The sequence below is a fragment of the Dermacentor albipictus genome, chromosome 7 (assembly GCF_038994185.2).
Source record: "Dermacentor albipictus isolate Rhodes 1998 colony chromosome 7, USDA_Dalb.pri_finalv2, whole genome shotgun sequence".
Taxonomy (NCBI): Eukaryota; Metazoa; Arthropoda; class Arachnida; order Ixodida; family Ixodidae; genus Dermacentor; species Dermacentor albipictus.
Genome location: NC_091827.1, coordinates 74,146,976 through 74,159,093, shown reverse-complemented (window position 1 = coordinate 74,159,093; position 12,118 = coordinate 74,146,976). Strand labels below are relative to the sequence as shown.

The following is a 12,118-nucleotide window of genomic DNA, read 5'->3' as shown; positions in this document are numbered from 1 at the left end:
GGTGGTCTTAACAATTTATTTCTAGAGTGTGCGGGAACTTTTGCCGATATATATATATATATATATATATATATATATATATATATATATATGTATATATATATATATATATATATATATATATATATATATATATATATATATTTAGATATATCGGGCCCATTCATTCAGATAGTGACCGATTAGCCAGCGAAGCTCTCGATCGCAGACCGAGCAACTATGGCCAAACTCCGCGTCCAGAAACATTCTCTTGCATTTGGAATTCGCCCTGGGGAAACTCGAAAGAAGTGGCAACTCACGCTTCTGCCGCGTGGACGCACAGTCGAACGATCTTCGCTCACGCTCTAAGAACAATGCACAATCCGGTTCTTACACACCGCGGCTGCTACCGCGGCGCACATCTCCGTGTTTTCCCGCCACAACTATCGTGCAGTTGCATTGAGGGCAGACGACAGCAGCCGGCAGCAACGGCAACTAGCGCGGGTGCACTTGCCCACTTCGCAGGTGCGGCGCACAGTGACATCACGTGTTCGCTCTTTCTTCTGCGCCATACTATCCTGCATTATCTTTTTTGTTCACTTTACGTTAGGCAGTCCGCGTACCCCATTCGAAACTCATTCATACAAGTCCGCCAGGTAAAGAGCTCCGCTATAGAAATAAATAACAAGGAATGAAGGAATACAAGCCAACATATTATGAGATTTGTGCCATTCAGTAGCACGCGTGTGTGAGGGCCCGTGAACGTGCTAGTTTTTAAGGATGAAATGATATTTGTTCCCTTTGTCGGGGATCTTCAAGTGACCTTGACTCAAAAGCCACAGCCGTTATTCGGGCACTCGAACGAGAACATCCGGGCAAGCTTGCGAGATGAAGACGAGATCGCCCGGGGCAACCAGTCAGAACATAAAACAATGCAGTCCTGGCCCCCAACCTTTCGTATAAGACCGCATTACATAGGCTACTTACTGCCCAAGCAAGTTACAAAAAATATTGCTTCCGAGTACTTCATAATGTTCACTCACAATATCACTGAAGCTGTAACTTTAATACGCTGAAGTTTTATTTGTCATTTCCAATAGCGACGTTCAAAAAGTAGATACAGGGCACTATGCACTTAGTTGTCATCTTTGGCGCTGAGCCACTGCATGCCAGCTTCCCGTGAGTTCCACGGCGCGGGTTTTCCATCATTTCGAGAGATGGTGCTACGCTGCGTGGGTGTCCTTCAGGCACTTCTACCCGCTATGGTGGCTTAGCGGTTATGGTGTGGAGCGGCTAAACACGATGTCGCGGGTTCAAATCGTGGTTGCGCCGGCTGCATGTCGATGGAGGAGAAATGCAAAAGCGCCTGTGTCACGTGTATTGCGGGGACGTTAAAGAGCCGCTGGTTGTCAAAATTAAGCCGGAGTCCCACATTATGGCGTGCCTCAAAATTACATCGGAGTTTTGGCACGTAAAACCAGCAAATTTAATTAATTCTACTAGCTGGACAGTGTGGTCTGTCTCCCTGGCGTCTTTCGCTGCCTGCCGTGCACCCTTTAGCCGGTTTTCTTCTTCTAGCTGAGGAACGTGCAGACGGACCAGTGCACGGTATGTCCTGTTGCGGTGTGGTGTGGTGGAGTGTGCCGTTGCGAACCTACACTACACCCATTTTAAAATTGTGGCTAGTATCACCTCCAACCATTGTCCTTTGCCGGTGGCCATTTCATGCTTACATCTACTCTCGATTACGGGAGGGCCAGCAATTTTTCTTCACGCCAAAGACGCAGTTAAATAGCAGTTAAATTTATAGGATTTCATTCAACTCTTCACCAAAGTTTCACTCCACAGATTCAGACATGTTCGTCGGATTTGCATATTTTTCAGGAGTGAGGACGAATCTGCTTGGTGAGAGCCCGACGAGCGATTGATTACCGCCACAGCCAGAACCATGGGATTGTAGGCAAAGAAATCATCGCTTTAAAAGAGTGTCTAGCAGTCTTACCTTACGCCTAGGAACGGAAATCATAGTAGAAAACAGAGAAAGAGCAAGAAAGGAAAGCATGAGTGCGTGCAGGCGCACGGATGGCGCCACGCAGTCGAAGGAATTCACAAAGACCAGTCGGTATGGGTAAGCCCAGTGCAAACGCGTGCTGGGGCAAGATCAAGGGAAATGCTCACTGGACTCAGTGTGGGGTCACAGCATGCACTGCAGCCATCTGCACGCTCATTGACTCGGCAGCCCAGAACTGGCGCGCATACGCACAACGAGACGTGTTCGGAAGAGCCGCCCAGTTACGGCACTGATGCGAGGCTCCTGCGCCAGATCTCCTGGGGTAGACCGCGCTAGCGAGCTAGATTTCTTGTGAGCGGCAGTGGTCCCCGATGCAGCGTGATGTGTAGCTTGCCGCTGTATAAATCGCGCCGCCAGCGTTTTCGTGGCATAGTCGATTGTTACGTTGCCCCTTTGGCGAAGTGTTTGCCACGAGCTGTGTATATAGAATCACGAAGGCTGCGTAGCAATGAATGCTCTAGAATTATTGAAAATTTGTCGCACTTATATAGGAAGACATGTTTTTGTTCACATTTCAAATAATGTTTGAAAGAGTTTTTACCGCCTAGAGCCTTATCGTTCGGCGGTTCTAACGCAACATTCTCACGACCCTTTTCCGAAGCATTCTCAGAAATAAATACATATCACACGTTGTGGCTCGTCGTGTTTCCCGTCGCGTGGTTCCGAGCTCGTATCCCCTAGCGATAAAGGGGGCGCTCCTCTAAGTTTCGAGAAGCGCAAATGAATGAATGAATAAATGTGTGTGGTTTAATAGCGTAAGGGCCAGATATGGCCAAAGAGCGCCAAGACAGTGTTAGTGATTTCGTGGTGGAATGATGAGTTCTGTAAAGAAGATGTGACTTCGCTGTAAAGTGGCCTAAAAACAGTCGCTGTAAGTGCGTAAAATCTACGTGCTATAAAATTATGGCGATGACTAATGACGAATACTATAAAGACCAAAATACATCGTAGAAGAATGATGTAAAATAGAAAATATATGAGATGGGAAAATTACTTGGAGCACAGCTGCCTCGCCAGGGCCCTTGAAACACAAGGGCCTAGAGGCATGTGCTGCGGCATCCTTTGAAGAGAGGACCCGCTACGAACATGTGGGGCTAACAACATGCAAGACAACCTCTTTCAGAAAACTTAGGACTGTGTTGGTGTCAAATAAAGGTTCTGGGCGGAGTAGCATTACGGGATGTAGGGGGATGTGCTGCCGGTATGCTAGGGAAAAATGTTTCCTTCTCTCAGATTCGGCTGACCGACACTCCAGGAGGACGTGGAGGATGGTCAGCCTCCCCCCGCATCTACCGCAGGTTGGAGGATAATTTTTAGTGAGTATGAAGCTATGCGTGCCGAATGCGTGTCCTATTCTGAGGCGACAGAATAGGACATCTGTTCGCCGTGATTTTGTTACGGAGGGCCAAGAACCTAACTGTGGCTTTATCACATGCAGTTTGTTATTTACTTCTGCGTCCCACATATGTTGCCAGTGGTTTCGCACTTTCCTTCTTAAGAAAGGCTTCAGGTCTGTGACAGGGACCGAAGCAGTAGGATTAACTGCATGCAATGAAAATGATGTGGCCATCTGGTCCGCAAGAACGTTACCCTCGATGCCCCTATGTCCAGGCACCCAGCATATAATCACATGTTGGTTAGAAATATATGATTTACAGAGTACGGAGTAGAGTTCATTAATTACCAGATTTTTGTGGTTACAGAAAGACATCAAGGCCTTCACAACACTAAGGGAGTCCGTATATATAACTGATTTCTGGAGTTTTTATTTATTTATATGCTTTGCGATGGACAGCAGTGCGTAGGCCTCAGCCGTAAAGATACTAGTTTCCGGATGCAGTACATCGGTTTCCGAGAAGGATGGACCTATGGCTGCATAGGACACCCCGTCGTGTGACTTTGATGCGTCTGTGCAGAACTCCGTGAGTGAGTCTGTAAGTAAGTCCGAAAGTGAGTCTGTAGTCAAGTATGACACCTAGAAATTTGTGTTGTTTCTTTACAGGTATCGGTTGTCCACACAGTTCTATGCAAGGATCTGGGATAAGTCCTCTCTTTCTTGTAAAAAGAACACAAGAGCTTTTGTTAGGATTGATCTTAAATCTATTCCTGTCTGCCCACATTGACACTTTCCTCAGGCCATGCTGTACCTGTCTCTCGCAGACTGCGAGGTTACAAGATTTGAAAGCTATTTGAATGTCATCCACGTAGACAGAGTAAATGATGGCCGTCGGTAATGAAGCACGAAGCGTGTTCATCTTCACGATAAAGAGCGTGCAGCTGAGCACGCCTCCTGGGGGTACACCCGTTTCTTGCATAAAAGGACGTGAGAGTGCATTGCCGACATTTACCCGGTAGGTACGATTGGACAGATAGCTTTCTATTATCTTAAGCATATTACCGTGGATGCCCATTTCTGACAGGCCTCTTAAGATTCCGTAACGCCACGTCGTGTCATACGCCTTTTCCATATCGAGAAATATCGATAGGAATAACTGTTTATGTATAAATGCGTCCCGGATATTCCTTTCAACACGTACGGGATGATCGGTTGTGAACGCCCTTCTCGGAAGCCGCACTGATAAGGATCAAGCATTTTGCTCTGTTCAAGGAAATGAATGAGTCGCCGATTTATCATTTTTTCAAACACCTTACAAATGCAACTTGTGAGGGCTATCGGGTGGTAACTTGCCACTGAGGAAGGGTCTTTGCCTTGTTTCAAAACAGGGACCACAATGGCTTCCTTCCATGCGGTTGGAAGGTACTCTGCATCCTAGATGGTGTTGAAAAGTGTGAGTAGTGTAACTTGCTTGTCATTGTGTAAGTTTTTGAGCATTTCATAGATCATTCTATCGGATCCTGGTGCAGAGCTCTTACATGCGCTCAAGGCAGCTCTCAATTCGGCAATACTAAAAGGACGATTGTAAGGCTCATTCTGTCGACATTTTCTTGTTAATGGTTTACGTTCTTCTATTTGTTTATATTTCAGGAAGGATTGTGAATAATGATTTGAACTTGATACGCTCTCAAAGTGCTCCCCAAGTGAGTCTGCCTGATCTTGCAGTGTATCGCCCTGTGTATTTACTAGTGGGAGTGAATATGTTTGTCGCCCTCTAATTCTATTTACCAAGTTCCAGACTTTGGCCTCATCTGTAAGCGAGTTAATGCTCGATAAATACTTCTACCAGCTTTCTCTTGTGGCCGGTCGGCGGGTTCTCCTACCTTGGGACTTTACGTTTTTAATGTTGACAAGATTTTCTGCAGTGGGCGAAGCGCGTAGCAACCCCCACGCTTTGTTTTGATTCCTACGTGCGATTCTGCATTCATCGTTCCACCACGGGACATGCAGTTTGGATGCGGAGCCACTTCACGTATGCATTTAGATCCGGCATCTATTATGAAGGCTGTGAAGTACTCCACAGCAGCATCGATATCTAAAGAAGACATGTCTTCCCATGATATACTAGTTAAGTTTCGGAATTTCTCCCAGTCTGCTGTGTCAATCTTCCACCTGGGAGCCTGTGGTGGATATTCGTTTTCTTTGGGTGTTCTTAATAGTATGGGGAAGTGGTCGCTTCCGTAAGGATTGTTCGTAACTTCCCATTCGAATTCAGGCAGTATGGACGCAGAAACTATGCTCAGATCAATTGAAGAAAAGGTATTGTTTGCAAGACACTTCTAAGTGGGTTTCTTCTTATTCAGAAGGCACGCACCAGAAGAAAAAAGGAACTGATCAACAAGACAACCTCGCGCATCTATACGAGAGTCGCCCTACAGGGAGCTGTGCGCATTGAAATCGCCAAGAACAACATAAGGTTCTGGCAATTGATCTATAAAGGATTGGAACTTATGTTTCGTTAATTTGTAATGTGGGGGCATGTAAAGAGAGCTAATGGTGATGAGTTTGTTTAGGAGAACAGGTCGAACCGCCACTACTTCAAGGGCGTTTGGTGCTGTAAATGCTGCCAGGAAATACTTTTATGAATAAAAATGGCAACAGCGCCAAATGATACGACAGCATCATCGCGATCTTTACGGAACTTGACATACGGTCGGAGAAAGTTTGTGTGTTGTGATTTTAAGTGTGTTTCCTGTAGACACAGCACTTTTGGATTGTGTTTTTGGATAAGCTCTTGCACGTCATCAAGGTTCCTAAGAAGACTTCTGACGTTCCATCGAATAATTTGTGTATCCATTTTGAAAGTAAATAAGTGCTGTTTGTAAGGAAACGGAGGTGATGCCTTAGGTTACAGAGCTCTTTCGAGGCCCTGTAACGGGGGTTCTGCCCTGTCTGGAGCGTTCGAGGGAGCCTCGCCGCTCCTTAGGCGTTTGGAGCACCTTGAGGACAGGTGTAGTGTCCATTGCCTCTTATGAGGCGCCGGACACGTGCTCTTGCGAGCGAGAAGTTACAAGAGAGAGTCCCGCCTTGGAGGGCAAGACCCCTGCGCCCACCAGCCCGGAGGTCGATGGGACTCACTGAGGCATTTGGCTGCACCTGCTGTTGCCAGCACTGGAAGGGGCCGGGGAGGTTGGGGCAGCCTCGGCTGCGCCCACCTTCGGGGTCGATGGCCCCGTCTGCTGTGTTTGCGTAGCAGCGTTAGCTACAGCTGCCGCGGGGGCCGATGACGTCACTGCCGCCTCACTGGGTGTGGGAAGGACAGCCGCCGGAGACCATTGGGACGCTGCCCCCTGACGCGTCACATCGGCAAAACGTTTCTTCGGCAGGTATAAAACCCGCCTGCCTGCTTCCTTGAATGAGATATTCTCTTTTACTTTGATAGTTACGATTTCTTTTTCTTTCTTCCACGATGGACACGACCGCGAGTACGCGGCGTGCTCCCGATAACAATTTACACAGTGGAGAGAATTCTCACAAGCTTCAGAGGAGTGTTCATGCGCGCTGCATTTCGCACAAGTTTGGTGGCCTCAGCAGCTCTGCGAACTGTGGCGAAAACGCTGGCACTTGAAACATCGGAGGGGATTTGGCACGTATGGTCTTACACGGAGCTTGATGTACCCGGCCTCGATTGACTCGGGCAGGACACTTGAATTGAAGGTGAGTATTAGGTGTTTGGTCGCAGTTTCTTTACCTACTCGCCTCATCTTACTACTTTGACATTTATAACATTCTGTTCGCTGAAGCCCTCCAAGAGCTCAGCCTCAGTGAGCACTAGCAAATCATCGTCCGAGACAACGCCACGGGAGGTATTCATCGTGCGGTGTGAGGTTACTACTACTTGGGTCTCCCCAAATGATACTAGGTGAGGCCGTTGCTCAAATTGCTTCTGGTCGCGGAGCTCCCGGAGGAGGTCACCGCCAGCCATCCTCGACACCTTATATCCTGGACCAAAAACTTTGGTAAGAGACTTAGATACAAGGAACGGGGAGATTTTTCGCACTTGTTTAGCTGGTTTTTCTGCGTGGATCACATGAAAACGAGGAAAATTGTGGACTTGGCATCCAAAAAACTGAAAGACCTCTTCGGTGCGCCGTTGTTTCTGAGGGCGATCAGGGAGTTTAGGAAAAGCGTTTTCCATAAGTAAAGTTGGGTGTTCGGCCGCGATGCCGACCACCCATCATGGAGCCCAACAGGGGGGCGTGACAGGAGTTCCTGCTAGAGGAACCCTGCCAACGCCAGCCGTACATCGCTGCTATGTAGTGGGCTTGGTGACACCGCTGGCAGACGGATGCTTATCCCAATTCTTTTTGTCCAGATTACTTGGTGGGCGCATTTCGCCGTAGGATCAAGGAACCCTGCCGTGGAAATTGCTTCCTCTGACGAGCATGCGCCAGCTGACAGGATCATCGCGGCATCGTCAAGCAACCTTCAAGATCCGACGCCCTATGTGCACCAGGCGTGTCATCTTATCAACTCGGCGACATCATCGAACACTGGCGAATTCAAGTATAAATACCGGAGCCTGTTGGAAGATTCTTTCAGTGGGCTTGGTGACACCGCTGGCAGACGGATGCTTATCCCAATTCTTTTTGTCCAGATTACTTGGAGGGCGCATTTCGCCGTAGGATCAAGGAACCCTGCCGTGGAAATTGCTTCCTCTGACGAGCATGCGCCAGCTGACAGGATCATCGCGGCATCGTCAAGCAACCTTCAAGATCCGACGCCCTATGTGCACCAGGCGTGTCATCTTATCAACTCGGTGACATCATCGAACACTGGCGAATTCAAGTATAAATACCGGAGCCTGTTGGAAGATTCTTTCAGTGGGCTTGGTGACACCGCTGGCAGACGGATGCTTATCCCAATTCTTTTTGTCCAGGTTGGTGACAAATATTTAATTTCTTCTATTAGAGACGATTCAGTCACATTGACGGTGTTGCCAAGCCCCCAGTGTTTGCTCTGTTTATTGTTTGATTGCGTGCATGTGATCAGATTGTTGCTAGTAACCTCCGGCGATGTAGAACTAAACCCTGGTCCTTCTGATTCTGAGTCCGAGACGCACTTAAACAGTGAATTACTGAAAAAAATTTTGAAAGAGCAAACCAAGACAAATAAGACTCTAGTCGCACTGACTACAAACTTGAAACAGGTTGAATCAACGGTCGAAGGTATTCAAGCTAAGATTACAACTATTGAGCAAGAACTTTGCCGAATCGAGAAAAGCGAGCAAAGGTTGGAAAAGTGTGATGAAGCTTGCAGAAACGCTACCAAACTAGTTCTTGAGTTAACTGCAAAGGTCGAAGACCTCGAAAATAGAAGTCGGCGCAACAACATTTTGGTTTATGGCGTAAAAGAAAAGGAGGGAGAAGACTCAAAAGAACTGGAACGGAAAGTAAACGAAGAAATTGTCAAGAACGTCCTGGGTGTTGAAATCAATTCCATAGAGCGCATCCACAGAATTGGCGCCAAAAACACACAGCGTCCGCGTCCTATCATTCTGAGGTTTTATAACTACATCGACAAAACTAAGGTTCTGTCTTCGTGCTTCAAATTAAAAGGTACAGAAATAGCCATTTCGGAGGACTTTTCTAAAAAGATTCGTGATATACGTGCGAAATTATGGCGGTCTGCCGCTGAAGCAAAGGACAGTGGTTCTAAAGTTTCACTAGTTTTTGATAAGCTGAAAGTCGATGGCAAGCTGTATGTATGGGACACACTTAGAAATTGCAGAGTAGAGTTATCCCAATCCACTGCGTCTGCGAAATCCCAACAGTTGCCTTCTCAGTCCACTCGTGCGACCACCCGTCAGAGAGCTAAGAAATGACAAGTGTCTAGCAAGACGCTCCGGCTTGTTTCACTCAATGCACGCAGCGTTCTTAATAAGGTGCAGTTACTTGAAGATGTAATTTTAACTTATCAGCCACATGTTTTAGTGATTACAGAAACCTGGCTACATTCAGATGTGCAAAATAGTGAAATAGTTCCATCTTCCTACACACTAATCCGTAGAGACAGAGGATCACGTGGTGGCGGAGTTGCAATTGCGATAAAAAACAACATTAAATTTACTCGCTTAGATGGTATCAACAATCACGAAAGCATATGGTGCAAATTGAAATTTTTCGATAAGAATATAACTTTGGGTGGTGTCTATCGTCCTCCGAATGCTCCCCCTGAGTATATAGAAGCACTATATGATTACTTGCTGCGAAATACCAATTCACGCTCAAACATCTTTATCACTGGCGATTTCAACTTACCCGGCATTAATTGGTCCAGTCTTTCCCACGACGGCAAGGATTCTAAAAATGCTGAGCCTCTACTACTAACTGCGTTTACCTTTTCCTTAAACCAACTTGTTTCCGAAACTACCAGGATTTCCAATTCTTCTTCTATTCTTGACCTTGCGTTTGCAAGCAGTTCGCTCCCAAACTGCTCTGTTAGTATCAGAGATGGGATATCTGATCATAAGTTACTCGTGTTAACATGTCCTATTTCTGGCTCACGATCACCCGTCAAGCCTTCTGACATTTTTATCAGGGACTACACGCACGCGGATGACAATGCAGTAGTCGGCTATATGGAATCCATGTTCCCATATTTTAATGAAATAAGAGATGTCAAGGAGCTATGGTCATGTTTTAAAGAAATGATATTTCATTGTGAGCGCAGTTATGTGCCTTTAAAAAAGAAACGTGTCAACAGGGACTACCCATGGATGAATCGTGATTTGATTCATCTAAAACGCAAGATTAAACGCTGTCGCAAACGTGGTGACAAACAACAGCTTCCAAGTCTTGTACAAACATTTCAGGAAAAAGTGCACGCAGCAAGAAACCAATTTTTTTCCTGCACTCTGTCCTCTTTCATGTTAGAACAACCCAAAAAATTTTGGCGTTATTTGTCTAAAGATAAAAGCGGTATCACAGAAATAAAAGAATCGGGCGTAATCATCGATGACCCCTCCATAATTTCTGAAAAATTCAACGCATTCTACCAGTCCGTTTTCACGCTGACGGCGTCACACGCACATTTGCCATCTTATGCACTTCTTGAACCGATGCCTGAAGTAAACTTAAGCAAAGAGGGTATTCTTCACCTTTTGCGTACACTTGATATAAAAAAATCACCTGGTCCTGACGAAATATCAAACGTGTTTCTTAACAGATATGCGACCTGGGTAGCAGAGTATTTGTATAAAATATATATAGTCTCGTTAGAATCTTGTGTGATACCCGATGACTGGCGCTCCGCAAGGATAGTCCCAATTCACAAGACTGGATCACCATTAGAATTAAACAACTACAGACCAGTTTCCCTAATATCCACAATTTGTAAGATGTTAGAACATATTATATTTAAGGCGATTATGATACATCTAGAAAATAACCAACTGCTTCATGACAATCAACATGGCTTTAGGTCCGGTCTGTCCACTGCAACTCAGCTAGCCGAGATAACCGATGATTTCGTAAATTCCCTAAATTTGAAGGGTCAGATTGACGCAGTGTTTTTAGACTTTTCAAAAGCGTTCGACGTTGTTCCACATGATGATTTAGTAACGAAACTGCATGCTATTGGTATTGAAGACAACATTGTTCGCTGGATAGCAGGTTACTTAGCTTCAAGGAAACAATACGTGGCCGTTAACGACTGCATCTCTGATACACTAGATGTACACTCAGGAGTACCACAGGGGTCGGTGCTCGGTCCATTGTTGTTTCTGGTCTATATCAACGACATCTATTTTTCAGTGCAACCTCCTGTAAAGATCCGACTGTTTGCGGACGATTGTGTCCTTTATTCCAGCATAAATCAACACGCTGATCAAGTCAGACTAAATGATGCATTGCAATCAATCAGTGCATGGTGTGATAAATGGGGCTTGAAACTCAATACTTCGAAAACGGCAAGCATAACATTTAGTAACAAAAAAGAACCTTTACAATTTGCTTACACCATTAAAAATGCTTATATTAAAAAAACTAACCAGGTGAAGTATTTGGGTGTTACACTCACAAGTAATTTGAGTTGGGAACCTCATATAGATAATGTTTGCAGTAACGCACTGAAAAAGCTGGCATTTTTAAAACGAAAACTACGTCATGCGTCACCTGCTGTAAAGTTAACAGCATACAAAGCTCTCATTAGGCCAAAATTAGAATATGCGGACCTAATCTGGAGTCCGTATCAGCAATATTTAATTAAAAAAATAGAAAGGGTGCAGAACATGGCATTGAGGTTCATTTATTCTACCTATTCGCGCTTCTCCAGCGTATCAGTTCTTCGAGACAAAGCGAAGCTGAAAAAACTCGATCATCGCAGAATGGTATCCAGATTAAAATTTATTTATCAGCTTTACCATGGTCACTTTAACATACAGCGCGAACGTCACATAACCGAGGCGCCAATACGCTTTGCCCGTACACAACACAACAAAACAGTTAGGCAACCATTCAGTCACCTTAGCATGCATCAATACTCCCTGTTTCCTCATGCTATTTCATTGTGGAATAAATTACCACAAGAAATAGTTAGTGCTAATACCACACAATCGTTTGTTCATCTTGTGAATGGTTTTTCTTTTGATTAATAGCATGCACATAGGGAAAGAAATTAATTAATCATTGTCTGTGTTTTGTAATAAAATTAGGTGAACATGCTGAATTGAA

General features: G+C 45.4%; 1 protein-coding gene across 1 annotated transcript in view; it reads right to left on the bottom strand.

Annotated features, from left to right (window-relative positions):
• The window catches only part of LOC135916076 (uncharacterized), an 85,169-nt gene that overhangs the window by 28,512 nt on the left and 44,539 nt on the right, over positions 1 to 12,118 (bottom strand). The gene's annotated exons all lie outside the window — the stretch shown is intronic.